Here is a 17,138-nt window from a genome sequence, read left to right as displayed (position 1 = left end):
GCCTGATTCCACAGGTCCCCCTTCTGCTGACCTCCCAGACCCCAACATTTTTTTTGTTTTTAACGAACTTTTGCCAAACGGATCCGGATCGCATCCTGATGGACACCTGATGCAACCTGACCGGATCCGGATCGGATCCGGATCAGAACCGTACGGTTCCGATCCGGATCCGGTCAGGTCATCCGGTCCGTTTGGCAAACAACCGCTAATGTGAACCGGGCCTAACTCATCTAGTCAGAAGACCTCCTGTCACAATCTCCTCCTGTCCCGACCTCCTTGTGGCGCGCAACTCCTACGATCCTCTTCCTTCCCGACGTCACGTCCTGCCTGCATTACACTGCAGGGCTATGGGAAAATGGCCGCCCGAAGCCCTGCACCGCTCCGGCGGCCTCTCTGATAGGCTGCCGGCCAGTGGCAGCACACGTCACACGTGCGCCGCAGCCACTGACACACACTACCGGAGCCGCGGCTGAGCCGCGTCCTAGGAGCCGCGGCAAAGGTGAAAAAGAGCCGCATGCGGCTCTGGAGCCGCGGGTTGCCTACCCCTGACTAGGAGCTGCAGGAGAGAAGACCGGCACTGGAAGGGTTCATAAGTTGTTTCCGCTGTACATTACTCTGCAAATTGTGATAGGAATACCCCTATTCTTCCCTACCAGGCCTGCTTGTTGGTTGAGACTGCCGGATGTCTCAGTTCCGGTTAACCGGGACCACTTGCAGTCACTTGCTCATAACTAACGAACACAGAAAAACAGGGTATCCTCAACATCTCTAGGGACAGGTATATCTTATTACGCAAGCAATACTAATTCAACATAACAGCAGGCTAAAAATATATATATATATATATATATATATATATATATATATATATATATATATATATATATATATATATATATATATATATATATATATATATATATATATATATATATATATATACATACATACATACATACATACATACATACATACATACATACATACATACATACATACACACAATTATCTATGGGGTTCAAACAAAATGTGTCTAGGCCTTTGTAAAATAAACAAAGCACTTGCTTTGCTTTAGGCCTCTTTCAGATGAGCAGCTGATAGGCGGTGCATTCACCGCCCGTCAACTGCTTTCCTGCACCGGACGGGCTCTAGTTAGCACTTGGTACCGGCGCTAGACAGGCAACCCCGCCCCCTTCGCCATAGAGTCACATCAGATGAAACATGTTGCGGTTTTCTACTGTCTGGTAACGCCACTGCACGACAGACAAATCAAAATCAGATTTCGCAAAGTGCAGTGGATGTCACACCCAGAATTATTTGTGGTACACATCTAATTTGGGCATAGTGCAAATTTACAGATTTACAGCAGTGTAACGTAACTGACATTGTGCAAAGATACATAAAAACACAGACAGAATAAAAATAAACATACAGATATAGGGACCTATGTAGCAGTTCTGCAGGGTGACCGGGGGACCATGCTGCGAGGACAAGCTGCGTAAGGGGCACTAGTCTAGAAGGAGCACTGCTTGGGTGAAAAAAAAAAAAAACAGTTCCTGTGCCTGGAGGTTTTGTCGGGAATAGTTCTGTAACGACGACCTAAATGCATGCGGATGAAGAAGCGACTACCGGGGTGGTGGGGGTCTTGCACAATCTTGTTTGCCCTGGTACTTAGTCTGGATGCGTGGAGGAGGTCCAGTGGTGGCAGGGGTGTCCCAATGATTCTTTCTGCAGCATTGATCACTCTTTGTAGTTTGTACTTGTCGCTTGCAGTAGCGCCTACATACCATACGATGATAGAAGAGCAGAGGATAGACTCAATTGTAGCAGTGTAAAAGCTTGTCATCAGCTCCTGGGGCATGGCAAACTTTTTCAGTTGTCTAAGGAAGAAAAACCTTTGCTGGGCTTTCTTTTGGCATTTAGTGGTGTTAACTCCCCATCTCAAGTTGTTGGTGATAGTTGTACCCAAGTACCGAACGCTAGATACTCTGGCAACTTCAGTGCCGTCGATGAGGACTGGATTGAGAGGGTGAGGGAGTTTCCTGAAGTTTACAATCATCTCAACAGTCTTTGCAGCATTTAGGACAAGCTTGTTGCTCTTACACCAGTTGCAGATTCGCTCAATCCCGCTCTTGTAGAAGTGTTCATCCTTTCCGCTGATGAGGCCAAGGATAGTGGTGTCATTAGAGAATTTAATGACCTTAGCACAGTCTGCGGTTGAAACACAGCTGTTTGTGTACAGAGAAAACAGGATCAGGGATAGAACACACCTGTGAGAAAACGCGGAAAAGCCGCCGCGTGTACTCAGAACAGGGCGGCTGATTCCGCGTCCAACGTGGCGGTTGGCACGCATAAGCCTACATTTAGTGGTATGGCCGAACGCGGAGAAACCGCCGCATGCCTTGATAGCGGTGCGGCGGTTTCCGCGTCCAGCGCGGCGGGTGCTTTACATCACATGTCTGGTGTGGCTGGGACTGATAGTCCACACAGGTTCAGAAGGACGCGCATGCGCGCTGAGAGGCAGAACTTATATGACAGCCAGAAGGGAGTCAGCTGACCAAGCCGGTCAGCTGACGGCAGTACCACTTCCCATTGGTCCAGCACTTAGGGTAGGCGCTGGAGAGCGCCTTGCTATATATACTGGGTGCTGGTCATTCTCTGGTTGTCTGCCGTTGCGATCACTACGTAGTAGCGCTCAGACCTTATTGTCAGAATCTGTTATCTCTGTTATACTTCAGACTAGTTCCAGGGTGTTGATGATCAAGGACCTCACACCCAAGATTAGGAATCTGTGTTATCACTCTGTTATACTTCAGACTAGTTCCAGGGTGTTGATGACTACGGAGCTCACACCCAAGACTAGGAATTAGCATTACCATCCTGTTATTCTTTAGACTAGTTCCAGGGCAGTGTTCTCCCCAGGCTCTTTTAGCCGGGTGCTGCACCCGGCTAGATTTGGTGACCACCCGGCTGTCATCGGCTCACCTCCTAACCTCCTCCTATGCTGTAAGCAGAGTTGCCCTGCATTTTCATCTCGACCCACCCGGCTACTTTTTCATGCCACCCGGCTGGAAAAAAATTCTGGGGAGAACACTGCAGGGTGTTGATGATCAAGGAGCTCACACCTATAGACTAGACATTGTTAATTATTTGTTATGACCTTCTGCTTTCCTGACCTCTCTTCTGCTCTCTGATTTGGTACTTCACTATATCTGATACTCTGTTTCCAAACCTTGATTGCCTTAGGACTCTGTATTGTCTCTTCCTCTGTATCTTATCTGTCTGTCTGTTGCCGACCTGGCTTGTCCGACCTCGAGAACTATCTCCTCTGCTTAGAGATAGTTCACAGATCTGTCAGTGACACTCCACCTTTGGTGTCACTCACACTCTGGTCCTTCCTACTCTCTGCCTGACTCCTCCCCTTGGGGAGCCTCAGGCCTCTGGAAGGAGCCTGCTCTTTGGGCAGTATCTCTTACTGCCTTGCACCCTCAATACGGGTGCTCTCCTCAAAGTATTACAGTTGCACCAAACACTCATCTTACTCAGGTGTCCAGAGGTTAGAGATATATCTGATTATCGGTGATACTGCAGATCATCATTTATCGGGTATATATCTGTATTCTCGGTGATACTGCAGATCACCGGTAATCAGATCCTCTCTGCGTTACACCGATCGTTACAACACCCTTGGGGAGTGCCAGTATTTGTAGTTCTCTCCCGGGAGGAGCAGCCGCCGAGCCTTACTAGTTGCTTCCTGTTGGTGAGGAAGTCTTCGATCCACGCGCAGAGAGTAAGATCGACTCCAAGTTGCACTAGGTTGCCATACAGGATGTTTGGACAGATAGTATTAAAGGCAGAGCTGAAGTCCAGAAAGAAGATTCTGGCGTAGGGGTCAGGCTTGTCCAGATGTTCCATGATGAAAGACAGGCTAATGTTGATGGCATCCTCTATGAATCTGTTGGGTCTGTATGCAAACTGATGTGGATCTAGGAGAGCGTCAGTGGCACCTTTCAGATGTGTGAGGACCACTTTTTCAAAGATCTTCATGACTGTTGAAGTCAGGGCCACAGGTCTGTAGTTGTTGAGGTCCATGATGCCCATTTTTTTGGGGACTGGTATGATGGTAGACCTCTTGAAGCAGGAGGGAACTTTGCCCTCCATCAGGGATTTCTGGAATATGGAGGAGAGGACAGGGGCCAGCTGGCTGGCACAGGTTTTCAAAAAGGTAGAGGACACACCGTCCAGACCAGTGGCCTTCCTGGGGTTCAGCTTTTGGAGTTGCCTTAGTACATCAACCTCCTGGACTGTCACTGGCACTGAGAATCCATGTACCAATTTAGAAGATGTGGGGGGTGCGCTAGAAGTGGTCACCTGGGCCCCAGGATGGTTGGGTTGACGTTCAAACCTACAGTAGAACTCATTGAGGTTTTAAGCTAGTTCGAGGCTTGGGGGCGCATGTTGGTGAGGCAGTTTGATATTTGTGGGTGCTCTGAGGCCTTTCCAGACTTTTTGTCAGTTGTTGGACCTGAGGCTGAGGCTCAGCTTGTAGGAGTAGTCCCTCTTAGCGGCATTGAGCTCTCGTTTAAGGGTGTATCTGGCTGTCTTGAATTCCTCTGGTGTGCCGGACTTGTGCGCTGCTTCCTTGACTTTACGGGGCCAGCGTACCTTGACATTGAACTAGGGTTTGTTGTTAGGGTAGACCTTAAAGTATTTTTGGGGATGCACAACTCCTCACAGAAGCCAATATAGGAGGTGACGTTCTAAGTCCATTCCTCAAGGCAAGGTGCATCCAGGGCTGCCTAGTCAGTACACTCAAAGCAGGCCCGTAGCTGCAGCTTAGCTTCATCGGTCCACTTTCTCACAGTCTTGAGGACCGGTTTGGAGGTCCCAAGAAGCCATTCAGCTGCATTTAAATTGCACCCAAATTTCACCGATGGGCGGCAGAAAGGATGGTGAACTGCTCGCCAAGCACACATTTAATTCGGCCTTCAGGAAGCCAAAAGATAGATCATGTGAAACAGACGAACAGTCGTCCCATAATCATTTAAGATATCCACATGATGTAAACAAAGTGGAGAGAAGGTAAGCGCCCCGCTCTCCACATACTTTACAGTTTAACTACTTTTGCACAAATAGCTGGAGGGGGAGTGGGGCGACCCCCCCCCCCCTCCCCTGCCACCCGCTGTCACCCTTGTTCCTGGCTGCTATCCCCTCCCCCAGCATGGCACCACCCACAGGCTGTGACACAGAAACAAAATCAGTTTCTGTGTCCAAAACTGCCTGTGTAGAGGGGGATCCATTTTCCTATTCCCCTGCACTAACCCCTCCGTGTATCCGAATCCATGTGCGGTCCGGGAAAATTCTGCAAATCTGGACTGTCCATTCAGGTTTTTAAATCGGATCCACCTGAATTCATATGGATTCGTTTTTTTTTTGTTGGGTGAAGACAGCTTCTATTTTTATCATTGGTATCTGTGGCTCCGGTTTTGATCCGGGCTGAAAAACAGAGCCACGAATACGTTTTCGGAGCAAGTGTGAACTGGCCCTAAATGAAGTGCCATAGATTTCGGACACAGCACTTCATAGTCAGCATTGTGTACATAGCTATGAATGATTATCTGCAGAACTAATCCGCCATGCCAATCGTGCGAAACACATGAAGTGTTTTGGATCGTTGTTTGTTACTTTCTTTGGCAAATGGTATCTGAATAATGAGTCATTCATCATTGGTTTTGGATTTTGATCCCCCGAGGTGCGAATGGCCACCACATGGACCATCAGACAGAGCGCTCTCTGATCGAATCAGCTGTATATTCATGCCGAGAATCAGTAATGGATGGGTACCATTACTCTATGTCATATTGCTCACCTGCTTGTATATAAGGGATGGTTGCTTTTCCTTAAAAAAACAAAAAACTCTTCAATGGTCTATAAGGGCCACGCAATTTCAGTCTATGGAAGTTAATAGGCTGCATCTGAAACACTTGTTTGAAAAAAAAAAAAAAAAAAAAGAGATGCATGCGCAGACATTAAAAGGCCCTTACACACAGGGACAAGGAGGAGACACTTTAAATGTTCTATAGATTAATAGATATATTCGCGTGAACTGTACACACAAATGATTGGCAATGATTTATTTCACTGGATGTCCACAGGCCGATTTTGATACTGCAGCACCTGTTCCTGCCAAATTCTCTAAAAGGAGACCCATCCCTAGGAGAAATGACATTTTGCACAGATTGAAATGTCGAAATCCCCAGAAGAGTTGACACTTTGCAGACTGTGGAAATGTCTCAGTGAGGGTCAATGCCAAAGGCAGCTTGCCAAAATGCCAAATACATCTACATGTATTGTTTATCACTGAGAAAAGCTTCTACCAGAAATTACACTGAATATAGAGTACACGTACTGGTATCCCTTCTGTACACATTCACACAACATTGTTCAGGCCAGAATTGCTGAGGTCAGACACAATGCAACAACACCCTTATTGACATAGTAATTGCAGTGCCCTGTTCAAAGTGATAGGATTTGATTTTCACCCATTTGCAAAAGTAGTGCATTCAGCATTTGTCCTGTGTTTCCATTTGGGATAAAACAATGGTGAGCGCAAGACAACCACATAACGCACGCTATTAAACCCCCCTGGCCACAACTGTAATTGCAGCAGAAGACGTGTTTGCAAAGCAGTTAAAATCATAAGTGTGTACAGAACCTGACAGCTCTTTTATACTGCAAATCGCCAACGCACATCGATTTTTACAATACGATTTTCGATTGCATTTTGCAATTCCCTCTGGCTGTTAGGAACACAAGGAGAATTGCAGAAGCTCACCATTTTCTTCTTACAGTGATCCCTTCCAGTTCTGACAACTGACACTGAAATTTTGCTGCCCAGGGAGGCAGAGCTTAGCGCTGTAGCTTTGCCTCCATTCGCATCAATTCACCACGGATCTCCGCCTCTCTCCCGCTCCTCTCAGTGTCAGTGAAAGAAGACAGTAGGGAAGCCTTTGGAAGATCCTGAGACTTCTGCGATCTTTCTTAAGCCCAACCCTACAAACCGCGACCCTTCTGTTTGCACCTGCGCTACCGCCAATTTACGAGCGCAGCTGCACTTCGCAGGTACACTGGTGGCCCGCGCAGTAGCACTGAGCTTCTTGTGCATGGAGGAAAAAGCAGTGCCCAAGCAGTTCTGTGCTCATGTGCTGGCACCTACGCAGTACAGATGCACTCTTACATAGACTGGAGCACGGGCGCACAAACATTAATCAAACCCTTGTCAAATATGTTCACAAACCCTTGTCAAATATGTTCAGAGTCCCAGTGCTGGTACAGCGAGCTAGAGGAGGATGAGGGAAAGCATGGAAAGGCTATCCAGAGGTTCCCACTACTGAGGTGAGTATCTTTCTCAAAATCTGCTTTCAGTTACACTTTAAAAACATAAGATTTAAACAGCTCAATCTGAACATCTTCCTTCTATTGTCCTGCCACCAGATCAGTTTATACCAGGATTTCTCAACCAGGGTCAACCAGGGTTCCTGGAGTACTCTGCAGGGGTTCCTTGGGATTTTCCCTCATCGTGGGGGATGTATAATAGAGCACATTATAATAGGAGGTACTGTAAAAAGAAGCACTAAATTGGGGGTCGGAATAATAATGAGCACATTAATAAGAAGCACTAGGATAAGGAGACAGTATAATGAGTGGGAGTGCAATAGGGGGTAATAAAATAAACAGCCTCCCCTACTTTTACAGACCATGCCTCCTGCGAAATAAATGCAGGGGTTCCTGGTGATCAAAAATGTGTTTGCAGAGGTTCCTTGAGATCCAAAAGTTATTTTCAGGGTTCCTCCAGGGTAATAAGGTTGGAAAGGCTGGTTTATACTGTGATTAGCAGACGCACTGCACCAGGAAAAAAACATCACAGTTTTGCGAATGCGAGCACATTAATAATAAAAATCACTCTGTGAAATAGAACTCCCAGTGTGTTCAGAAAGAACCCTCCAATCAGCCAATAAAGCAGATCTCAGCAGCTTCAATAGCCCTAATCTCACCAGCGCAGACTGCTCGGCAGCTGATGTGTTGTGTTCACTTTGCCTTATATATGCACAGTCTCCATGTATCGCAGTACTCCTGTCTTCTTGTGTCTAGCTGGCAGCAGGCTCGCTGTCATACGTCTCCTCCTGCTATAATTACACCGGAATCTACTATACCTCTATCGTCTGCAGCTCCTCACGCATGCGCGGTAGCATTATCAGGGGGAGCATAGAACGACATTTCACCGGCACTTCCTCCTTGTTGGGTTCTTCTCCCTGGCCAATGAGATTCCAGGTTGTGTAAGACACGAGGGAAAAAGACTACCCGCAACAAAGTGTATTCAAAAAAAGCTTTATTAATCACGCACAACAGTATCTGCTTACAGTAAACACACCAATGCATACAATCTCACCACAGAATACAGTAATTTCTAATAAAATCTGCATTAAAAACGTATGAAAATCGTAACCACTTTGCATTTCTGGGAAGTGGCTAAGATTGTCATGAGGTTTTAAAGCAGACATTTTTTATTGATACAGCTATAACTTTTTTCATAACTTATGACATCCAAGCAATATATATATATATTATGTCTCTTCCCGGTTTAGGGCTTGTTCCCATGCAGGGCAGGGCCCCATGGCTCTGTGCTGTGCTTCAGTCCATGGGGAGGGGGGGCTGGAGCGCCCTGAAATGCTGCAAACTATGCGCATCGATTCGGCGGTTAATCGACACGTATGCATTAAAACGGTAGACAGTGCAGTTTATGCACTCTGATGTCCCTGCGATCGCGTTTCCATAAGCTTGCATGAAAGAGCACCTTAAGGGGCCCATACACTTAACGATTTTCCCGTCGATATACAGCAGATTCGATCACTGTGATCGAATCTGCTGTAAAATTGTTGCGCAAACGCTGACCGAACGATCGATTTCCATCCGAAATCGATCATTCCCGTCGATCCGTCCGTGCGGAAGATTTCGCTTCATCGCCGGCGGGTCGGGAGTGCGTCGATAGCGGTGTTCGAATGTCCAACGACCGACGCTAGCGGCAATACATTACCTGCTCCGCCGGCGCATGTCCCCGCTGTCACCGCTGTTCCTTCTCAACTGGGCTCCGGGAGGCTTCACTTCTTCCTGTCCCGACAGGAAATTTAAACAGTAGAGCACCCTCTACTGTTTAAACTTCCCCCGGCAGGAAGTAAAGTGAAGCTGTAGCCCTGGAGCCCAGAGCGGAGAAGAGACAACGGAGACCAGGGGACTTGCGCCAGCTGGATAAGGTAATGCATGCGGGGAGGGGGGCGACATTTGCAGCAGCTCCACAGATTATGAATCAGTTTCATAGTGAAATCGATTCACAATCTGTTTGCAGTAAAGGCAGCCATACGATCCCTCTCTGATCAGATTCGATTAGAGAGGGATCTATCTGTTGGTCAATCTACGGTGACCATACGTCCCGCGGTACTTATCCGTTAGCCGGGCGCATCCTCTAGGTGGCGACAAAACTCCACCAGAGTTACATCTTTCCCTACTATCCATGTCGGCCTGGAGGGGGAATAGTAATTAGCGCCACCTGCCGGATGCGCCCGGCTAACGGATAAGTACCCGTCCCGCTTTACCCGGGACGCGTCCCGCCTTCGGGGGGCGCTGTCCCAGGCTGCATGAGGTCCCGGGAAACGTCCCGCTTTTAGCAGCGGGACGTCCCGGCCTCGGGACTCTGGCCACCGTACAGTGAACTAGCCGCAGCGTCTACTAGACGCTGCGCTAGTTCATTCCCCGCAGCCCCGCTCCAGCCTGCATTGTCTTCCTCCGGCAGGCACAGGCAGAGCAGGGCTACGGGAAGATGGCGTCCGGAGGCGGAGCCCTGTATTGGAGACTATTTGTCTCCAGTACAGGGCTCCGCCTCCGGACGCCATCTTGCCGTAGCCCTGCTCTGCCTGTGAGAGGCTGAGCGGGAGATTGAAGATCGTCCAGGCCAGGGGGAGCTGCTCACACCAGAGGCCGGCTGCGTGAGGGGACGTCTTCTGCCAGGTGAGTAAATGCTTTTTCTTGCAGGTGAAGTGTTTGCCCACATTTTGTACTGACATATTTGCCCAAATTGCGTTCATTTTGTACTGACATGTTTGCCCGCATTGCGTTTATCTTGTACTGACATGTTTGCCCGCAGTGCGTTTATCTTGTACTGACATGTTTGCCCGCAGTGCGTTTATCTTGTACTGACATGTTTGCCCGCAGTGCGTTTATCTTGTACTGACATGTATGCCCGCAGTGCGTTTATCTTGTACTGACATGTTTGCCCGCAGTGCGTTTATCTTGTACTGACATGTTTGCCCGCAGTGCGTTTATCTTGTACTGACATGTTTGCCCGCAGTGCGTTTATCTTGTACTGACATGTTTGCCCGCAGTGCGTTTATCTTGTACTGACATGTTTGCCCGCAGTGCGTTTATCTTGTACTGACATGTTTGCCCGCAGTGCGTTTATCTTGTACTGACATGTTTGCCCGCAGTGCGTTTATTTTGTACTGACATGTTTGCCCGCAGTGGGTTTATCTTGTACTGACATGTTTGCCCGCAGTGCGTTTATCTTGTACTGACATGTTTGCCCGCAGTGCGTTTATCTTGTACTGACATGCTTGCCCGCCGTGCATTCATTTTGTATTAACATGTTGCCCCGAAGTGCGTTTATTTTGTACTGACATGTTTGCCCCCATTGAGTTTATTTTGTACTGACATGTTTGCCCCCATTGCGTTTATTTTATGCTGACATGTTGCCCGCAATGCGTTTATTTTGTGCTGAAATGTTGCCCGCAATGCGTTTATTTTGTGCTGAAATGTTGCCCATTGCGTTTATTTTGTGGTGTCTGGGGTAACTGTTGCTGCATTTATTATTTAATGGTCATAGTTGGCTGTGTTTGCTGCTTTGGGGTTATGGCATACTATTAAATAGCATCACACAGTTTCTGCACACCTATGATGTGAATCCACGTTTGACCACATCACGGCGTAAACACTGCTTTCTTATGCCTCGCTGTTGCATCATTACGTTAGCTCCGCCCATAGAATGTCATGGCCACGCCCATTTTTCGCACGCGCTGCAGACACCACATCCCCTGTTTTTTGCCCCCCCCCCCCCCCCAATTCCCCCCGTCCCAGGTTGAGCCTTCAAAAATCTGGTCACTCTAGTCAATCTGATGGCAAATCGACCAGTGTATGGCCACCATTTAGTGACCAGATTTTTCTTGGCTCAACCTGGGACGGAGAGAGGTGCTAGTGCAGCGTGCAAAGTGTTCCAACTTCCCACAATGATGTGGTGAAATGGGAGATTTGTATCATGGATGTCAGTCTATGACATGACTATGTACTCTGTAAAATGCTGCTGAAGATGCAAGTGCTACATAAATACATAATAATGATATGGCAGGACATTAGACTTTGACTATGGCCGGGATTAGATTGTGAGCTCCACCAAGGACATGACTACATTCTTTGTAAAGTGCTTAGATGCCAGTGCTACATAAATGCATAATAATATCATAGGACATTAGACTATGACTATGGTGGGATTAGATTGTCTGCAAAATCTGGGGAAACTGTTGATGCTAAAGTATTTTCATACCATTTAATAATTATGAGGCCCCAAAATGCCAAATGCTGCAACAATAACCCCAAAGTTTCAAATGCAGTCTCATCAAATAATAATTGCAGCAACCGTTACCTCCGACAAATGAAATGTAACTACCGTTACCTCTGACACATCAAATGCAACAGAAAACGATTACTCCGACTCCGCAAATGGTAAATGAGGCAAACATTACCTCATGCGGCAACAGAGTCCCACAGCTGGGACACCCAGCAGCCAAAAGTGGGACATAACCTGGGACACATTGCAGCCTGGGACAGGGGACCCTGAACCTGGGATGTGTCCCAGGTAAAACGGGACGTCTGGTCAGGGTACCTTAAGGCTGGATCCACACTTGTCATGTCACTTGTAAATCGATTTCTGCATGTGAAAAATGCATTCATGTGTGAACTAGCCCATTGATTAACATTAGTTAGATACCACATATGCCATATTTCATTACTACTGTTCAGCATTTGGGGTCCTGAACTGTTGCCTTCACATCGATCACATCCGAAATCTGAAATAAACAATTGTATCTATTCTCCTTCTCCTAAAAATTACTGTTTAAGATATCCCACGGTTTTATTTTATATTTCAATCTAATTTTTAAGTTTTTACTGTTTTATTGTTTTTGCTCAATGACACATTCATTGAAGTATACCAGAGCTAAGATCTATGAACTGTTGACCCTTTTTATCTCTTTCCTGGTCTCAGAAGCTACTTTCTGCTAGGAAAGTGTTTTATAGCTGTAATCTCTTATCAGTGAGGGTCACACTGTAGTCTGACCCAGTCCTGATTCAGACAGGAACTGCCACTTACATACCTGATGTTTAACTCTTTATGGGCTGGTGCACACCGAGCGGCTTTTTCAGCGTTTCTGCAGCCGCTTGCGGCTGCGGATCGGCTTGGTCAATGTATCTCAATGGGGTGGTGCACACCAGAGCAGAAGGCGTTTTGCAGAAACGAAAAATGCCGGGGTAAGGCATTTTTTGGATTGCGGGTGCGTTCTGCCTCAATGTTAAGTATAGGAAAAACGCAAACCGCTCTGAAAAACGCCTGTTCAGAGCGGTTTTGCCGGCGTTTTTGTTACAGAAGCTGTTCAGTAACAGCTTTACTGTAACAATATATGAAATCTACTATACTGAAATCCGCTGCAGCAATCCGCAAAACGCTAGCAAAACGCCTTAGAAAAATAACAAAAAGCGTTTCAAAAGCTGCTAGCATTTTGCGGATCTGCTAGCGGTTTTTGGTGTGCACCAGGCCTAAGGCAGAGAAAGAAAAAAAAAGAACATAGCCTAGTTATTTGTGTGCTTGGCACTGTACTTACGCGTCTACCTCATCATATCACATGTCACCTCGGGTATCCTTTAAATAGAAATAAATATGGTAGCCACTATATGCTTTTCACTTTAGGCTACCTTTAAAGTGAACCTTAACCAAAGTAATGAAAGAAATGAGAATGTAGCACTCTTTGGAGAAAATCCTGATGCTGGGAAAGATCGAGGGCAAAAGGAGGAGGGGACGGCAGAGAATGAGATAGCTAGATAGTGTCATGGAAGCAGCAAACATGAACTTGGGGAAGCTTCCAGTAAAGGATAGAGGGGCCTAGTATACTGTGGTCCATTGGGTTGCAAAGAGTCAGACACGACTGAATAGTGATTGAGCAACAACAAAATTACTTCATACAGCCATTACCCCTTACTTTGTCCTCTGCTACACAATGAGACAAAGGAGAAGAAAAAAGCCCCAAGCATAAGAGCACTACTGCATATAAACTGAAGTGAGAATGGAAGTTATTAACCTTTATTCAAAAAGAGTACAGTATTCTGAGCAATCTCTGAACATACTGCTTCTGGGATTATACAGTGGGATGCGAAAGTTTGGGCAACCTTGTTAATCGTCATGATTTTCCTGTATAAATCGTTGGTTTTTACGATAAAAAAGTCAGTTAAATATATCATATAGGAGACACACACAGTGATATTTGAGAAGTGAAATGAAGTTTATTGGATTTACAGAAAGTGCGCAATAATTGTTTTAACAAAATTAGGCAGGTGCATAAATTTGGGCACTTCAAAAAATAAATGAAATAATAGATCCTCCTATCGCAGAAATTACAGCCTCTAAACTCTTTCTGTAGATTCCAATAAGAGTCTGGATTCTGGTTGAAGGTATTTTGTACCATTCCTCTTTACAAAACATCTGTAGTTCATTCAGATTTGATGGCTTCCAAACATGGACAGCTCTCTTTAACTCACACCACAGATTTTCAATCATATTCAGGTCTGCGGACTGAGATGGTCATTCCGGAACGTTGTACTTGTTCCTCTGCATGAATGCCTTAGTTGATTTTGAGAAGTGTTTATGGTCGTTGACTTGTTGAAAGATTCAGCCCCGGCACAGTTTCAGCTTTGTCACTGATTCCTGGACATTGGTCTCCAGAATCTGCTGATACTGAGTGAAATCCATGCGTCCCTCAACTTTGACAAGATTCCCAGTCCCTGCACTCTCCACACAGCTCCACAGCATGATAGAACCACCACCATATTTTACTGTAGGTAGCAGGTGTTTTTCTTGGAATGCTATGTGTTTCCTCCATGCATAATGCCCTTTGTTATGCCTAAATAACTCAATTTTAGTTTCATCAGTCCACAGCACCTTATTCCAAAATTAAGCTGACTTGTTCAAATGTGCTTTAGCATACCTCAAGCGGCTCTGTTTGTGCTGTGGGTGGAGTAAAGGCTTCCTCTGAATCATTCTTGCGTACGCATCTCCTTGTGTAAAGTGTGCCGAATGGTTGAACAATGCATAGTTCCTCCATCTGCAGCAAGATAATGTTGTAGGGCTTTGGTGCTGGTCTGTGGGTTGACTCTGACTGTTCTCACCATTCGTCGCTTCTGTTTAAAAAAAAATTCTTGGTCTGCCACTTTGAGCCTTAACTTGAATTGAGCCTGCCTGTGGTCTTCCATTTCCTCAATATGTTCCTAACTGTGGAAACAGACAGCTGAAATCTCTGAGACAGCTTTCTGTATCCTTCCCCTAAACCATGATGGTGAACAGTCTTTGTCTTTTTGAGAGTTGTTTTGAGACCCCCATGTTGCTACTCTTCAGAGAAAATTAAAAGAGGAGGGAAACTTACAATTGACCCCCTTAAATACTCTTTTTCATAATTGGATTCACTTGTATATGTAGGTCAGGGGTAGTGTTGGGCGAACACCTGGATGTTCGGGTTCGGGAAAGTTCGCCGAACATGGCCGAGATGTTCGGCATGTTCGGGCCGAACCCCGAACTCCCCGAACATCCCGCTTTTGGGGGCCCTATGGGGTCGCAGGCATAAGGGGGGAGCATGCCCCGATCGCGGGGGGGTCGGAAATTCCCCCCACCCCCTCCGCTAGCGCTCCCCCCTCTGCCCGCTTGCCCATATAAAAGTTTAAGGAAAGTAAAACAGTACCGGTAGTAGTGCCTGGCAGTGGGCCGCACTGTGAAGTGAGTGAGGAGGAGGAGTCCGGAGAGTGACGCGTTGAGGGAGGCCGGGCAGCGGGCGTGAGGTCAGAGAAAGGGCGGAAGTACCACAAGGGTACTACCGCTGAACCGCCCGCTGCCCGGCCTCCCTCAATGCGTCACTCTCCGGACTCCTCCTCCTCACTCACTTCACAGTGCCGCCCACTAACAGCCACTACCACCGGTACTGTTTTACTATCCTTAAACTTTTGTATGGGGAAGCGGGCAGAGGGGGGAGCGCTAGCGGAGGGGGTGGGGGGAATTTCCGACCCCCCCCCCCCCCCCCGCGATCGGGGCATGCTCCCCCCTTATGCCTGCGACCCCATAGGGGGCCCGTATTCGGCCGAACAGGGCCCTGTTCGGCTGAACAGGGGCCCTGTTCGGCCAGGCATTGAGCCATTCGGGCGAACCCGAACAGTTTGGCCGAACACCACCAGGTGTTCGGCCGAACTCGAACATCACCCGAACAGGGTGATGTTCTGCAGAACCCGAACAGTGGCGAACACTGTTCGCCCAACACTAGTCAGGGGTCACTGAGCTTACCAAGCCAATTTGAGTTCCAATAATTAGTTCTACAGGTTTTGGAATCAATAAAATGACAACAGTGCCCAAATATATACATACACCTGCATTATTTTATTTAAACAATTATTGCACACTTTCTGTAAATCCAATAAACTTCATTTCACTTCTCAAATATCACTGTGTGTGTGTCCTACATGATATATTTAACTGACATTTTTTATCGTAAAAACCAATGATTTATACAGGAAACTCATGGCGATTAACAAGATTGCCCAAACCTTCGCATCCCACTGTATCTTCAATCACTGCAGGTCTGGTTGTGTAACCTAATTTACATATATTTGAAACAAACGTGCGTTGCCCTTGCCTCTTAATCATTAGATTACTGACAGCATATTACATGCACATACAGTATATAGGATGTTTTATTAGCACTGATTTATTTATTTATTTATTTATTTTTTTGCGGTGTCATGCATTTATATATTTATGAACGTTACACAATTATAATCTTGACAACAGAAATAGTTATTATTTATGACCGCCTGGGGTAATTTCTCTAAGGGGTTAATTTAACCCCACAGGAGGCGAGTAGATTCAGATAACCTAAAACCTTGTATTATTGTAACAATGTGTCAGTGAGAGCACAAGTATCTGATTTTGTGGTGATCTTCAGTATCACCACCTAATGCCGATATATCCCTGAACCAAAGTAATCAGTATCTTACTGATAGTAGATCAGCGGAAGGCTCACTAGCACAAAATCAGTACTTTAATAAGAAATGTGATCACAGGTGTTTAGTGTACAGTATACAGGAGTACTCCTATGTGATAGCACCCTGGCTGTAGGGACTATCACTAACAGAGTGGTCGTACAGGCAAAGTCGGTAACGGATCGGTCGCAGCAGTACAGAGTCGTCAGGCTTATCATAGTCAAAGGTAAGCTGAGGTCGGCAACGGGTCGTGCAGATAGGGTACAGGGTCGGAAGGCACAAATCAGAGTCAAAAGGACAGGCAGAAAATCGGCAACAGATCAGATAGCTAAGTACAGAATCAGGAGGCAGAAATCAGAGTCAGAAATTCGAGCAGAGGGTCATACACCATAAATCAACAATAATGAGTTATAATTATAGCTATCAAACAATTCCTATCTTGTGTGAAATCCCCGGTTTCCTCCTGGATCAAAGCACACCGGAACTATCTAAGGTCTGAGCGCTATCACGAAGTATTCACAACAGCAGACAATGAGCAAATGACATCTCCCAGCTTAAATACAGAAAGCAATCCAAACCGCCCGCCCAGAGGGCTGGACCAACCAGCAGCGTGTGATTGGCAGGTTGGTGTCAGCTGACCGCAAAATCAGCGGACCCGTCTCCTCAGATTATAAAGGTCCTGCCGCCCCGCCCTCGAGCATGCTGACCTAACCTGATGTGCAGAGGAGAGACCTGTCCTGCCAGGG

At 46.6% G+C, this 17,138-nt stretch overlaps 1 protein-coding gene across 3 annotated transcripts in view; it reads right to left on the bottom strand.

Moving 5' to 3' along the window:
- ASMTL (acetylserotonin O-methyltransferase like) overlaps positions 1–8,303 on the bottom strand; it is a 144,726-nt gene extending 136,423 nt beyond the window's left edge. For 2 of the 3 annotated variants that reach the window (XR_011026401.1, XM_068269948.1), the window contains exon 1: positions 8,055–8,207. The gene's annotated coding sequence lies outside the window, so the exon portion shown is untranslated. The other variant, XM_068269947.1, reaches the window with a different exon arrangement.
- Positions 8,304–17,138: the final 8,835 nt, after the last annotated feature.

Source organism: Hyperolius riggenbachi, chromosome 2, assembly GCF_040937935.1.
Source record: "Hyperolius riggenbachi isolate aHypRig1 chromosome 2, aHypRig1.pri, whole genome shotgun sequence".
In the NCBI taxonomy this organism is placed as follows: Eukaryota; Metazoa; Chordata; class Amphibia; order Anura; family Hyperoliidae; genus Hyperolius; species Hyperolius riggenbachi.
The sequence above is the reverse complement of the archived record's forward strand: the minus strand, read 5'-3'. Positions and strand labels throughout refer to the sequence as shown.